This window comes from Eriocheir sinensis, unplaced genomic scaffold (genome assembly GCF_024679095.1).
Source record: "Eriocheir sinensis breed Jianghai 21 unplaced genomic scaffold, ASM2467909v1 Scaffold1651, whole genome shotgun sequence".
Lineage (NCBI taxonomy): Eukaryota > Metazoa > Arthropoda > Malacostraca > Decapoda > Varunidae > Eriocheir > Eriocheir sinensis.
Window position 1 is genome coordinate 37,612 of NW_026111019.1, and position 2,822 is coordinate 40,433.

The 2,822-nt window shown below is 54.1% G+C and overlaps 1 pseudogene; it reads left to right on the forward strand.

Annotated features, from left to right (window-relative positions):
• The first annotated feature begins 1,011 nt into the window (after positions 1 to 1,011).
• LOC126990447 (mitochondrial dimethyladenosine transferase 1-like) lies at positions 1,012 to 2,163 on the forward strand (annotated as a pseudogene).
• The last annotated feature ends 659 nt before the right edge of the window (positions 2,164 to 2,822 follow it).

Below are 2,822 nucleotides of genomic sequence, written 5' to 3' on the forward strand. Positions count from 1 at the left end.
GAAGATGGACTGAACGGAATTTCCTGACCTATTCTTGTGTGTTAGGCAGAGGAACTAACCCCGGGTAAATACTAGAGGGAGTAGACTGTGTGTGTGTGTGGTTCAGTACTGTGGATGTGAATGCAAGGAACTATAGATGGTCTGAGTCCCGCAGCAAAGTGTGCCAGATGTGTTGCAGGGGTGTGGACGAGACTGTGCAGCATGTAGTGCAGCAGGGCTTGGGCCCTGGTGTGTGGGAGGTACCGGAGAGAAAGGACGAAGATTGATTGATTGATAGTTTATTGTTGCAGGTAAACAACAAGGGAGAAGGGAGGAAGATGATGAGGGTGGCACTGAGTGAGATGGGCTGGGATGTGAATGGGAGGATTGCAGGAACGGAGAGGGAATGGATGCTGCTGCTGCTGGGACAGAGTGATGAAGCAAATGAGATAATTATAGAAGCCATGAAGAGTTTTCTGGAAAAGATGTGGTGTGCAAGAAATAGGGAATAGGAAGATTTTAATGGATATATACTGCTTGTTTTGTTTTTATTTTTACAAGTTGTGCCGATATGAAGGCCTGACTCCAACGGGTCACCTGTACAGCAAGAGCAAGAGCAAGAGGTAAACAAACACACGCCTCGGCGGCTGGTGGTGACTGCGTGGCTTAACCAGTCCCCAAGCGGCCCAAAACAACAACAACAACTAGTCCCCTATAACACTGAACAACAAGAAGAGTGGTGGGCGGCCCGCTGCTCGCCAGGCCAGTGACTCAAGGCGTGAACACTAGCGTGGTGAGTAAGCTGGTGGTGAGTGGTGGGCGGGACGCTGCAGCCTGCACCCTAGGCCAGTGTGTGCCGGTGACTCAAGGCGTGAACACTAGCGTGTTGAGTAAGCTGGTGGTGAGTGGTGGGCTGGACGCTGCAGCCTGCACCCCAGGCCAGTGTGTGCTGGTGAGTCAAGGCATGAACACGGCGGCCACACGGCGCGGTGACTGAGTAAGCTGAGCTCCACCCCGAGTGTGTGGCCTGCCATGCTCCGCCTGCCGTAGCTGCCCTCGGCGGGGGAGCTGCTGCGGCTGTACCGGCTGCGGGCCCTCAAGAGGCTGAGCCAGAACTTCCTGCTGGACCCCAGGCTGTGCAGCAAGCTGGTGCGCGCCGCGGGGCAGCTGCATGGCGCGCACGTGGTGGAGGTGGGCCCTGGCCCTGGCAACCTGACGCGGGCCGTGCTGGAGCAGGGCGCGGCGCGCGTCACGGCGGTGGAGAAGGACACCAGGTTTCTGCCGGCCCTGCAGGCGCTGCAGGAGGTATCCGGGGGAGCCCTGGAGGTGTGTCTGGGAGACGCCAGGACCCTCAATATGGAGCGCGTCTTCCTGGCCTCTGATGGCCCTTGGGAGGGCCGGCCGCCCAACACACACATCATTGGCAACCTGCCGTTCAGCGTGGCCACGCCCCTCACTGTGCGCTGGCTGGAGGACATTAGCCTGCGCAGGAACGCCTGGGCGGCCGGCCGCACACGCCTCACGCTGACCTATCAGCTAGAGGTGGCCCAGCGCATGGCAGCCCGGCCCGGCCATGCCCAGCGGTGTCGCCTGTCCCTCATGTGCCAGAACTGGTGCCACATCAAGCACTGCTTCACCATCCCTGGCTGCGCCTTTGTGCCTCCGCCGGACGTCAGCGTGGGGGTGGTGCACTTCACCCCTCGTGCGGCTCCCCCCGTGCCCCTCCCCTTCCCCCTGGTGGAGAAGGTGGCACGTTGCCTCTTCGCCTTCCGCCAGAAGTACTGCAGTCGGGGTGCTGGCACACTCTTCCCCACCAGGGTGAGGGACAGCCTGGCGGACAAACTCTTCAAGGTGGCCGACGTGGACCCCATGCTGCGGCTGTTCCAGCTCACCATGGCGGAGTTTGGCCCCCTCTGCCACACCTACCATGCCATCCTGGACAGGCACCCAACCCTGGCCAAGTACAACCACCGCGACCCGGCCACTGAGGTCGACGAGGACTGGGATGACATCATACCTCCTCCGCCTCCTGCTGCTGCTGCTGCGGCCACTGTTTCTTCCTCTCCCTGAGCCATCTTCCTTGTAGCTGTCAGAGGATGTCGGCCTTTGTCTGGTCCCTCATCCTTGGCTCTTCCTAAACACCACATGAAGTGTTATGCAGTTGTGTATAGCCTTAGAATTATATTCTTTGTTATTTATTGAAAGCTATCATTGCCCTCTGAATCATCCATACTCTTCTATAGAGTGATACACATTTACAGGAGTATTTTATTCACAATCAATTCTTTGATTTTATACCTAAACACTTATATCAGTTATGCTTACTGAAGTCCGTTCCACCAGACCTGGTGGGCCTAAGCCTTCCAGGGTGGACTCGCAGACTTGGCATCATTGCTTGGGTGACTGTACTGCGCGCTCATTGGCCAATTATTAACTTGTTCCAACGAGTATAAAATTGACTTTGGATTCCTACCAAAACCCTTTTTGAGCAGTAAGGTAACAGATTGCAGCAATAAAAACTATTGCAATAATATCTTTATTGATAAGTATGTGCCTTTTGAAGTAGGTATTATAAATAAATATGAAATGACATTCATAACAAAACTAAGTCGGAACTGCACGTAGCCTTAATGGACAATATCCAGCGACTGTTAAGGCTAGACTTCTTTTTACTACTACAAAGTGCTAGGCTACAGACTACACAATGTCATTCGTTACTTAACTCATTTATTGTAAGATTTCTTGGTATATTTTTAGTCCTGACTTAGTCATAATGTTAGCCATAACGTAAACATTGGCCTAGGGCAAGAACCTTCTTTTTCTTTCATCGTCTGTCCTATCAT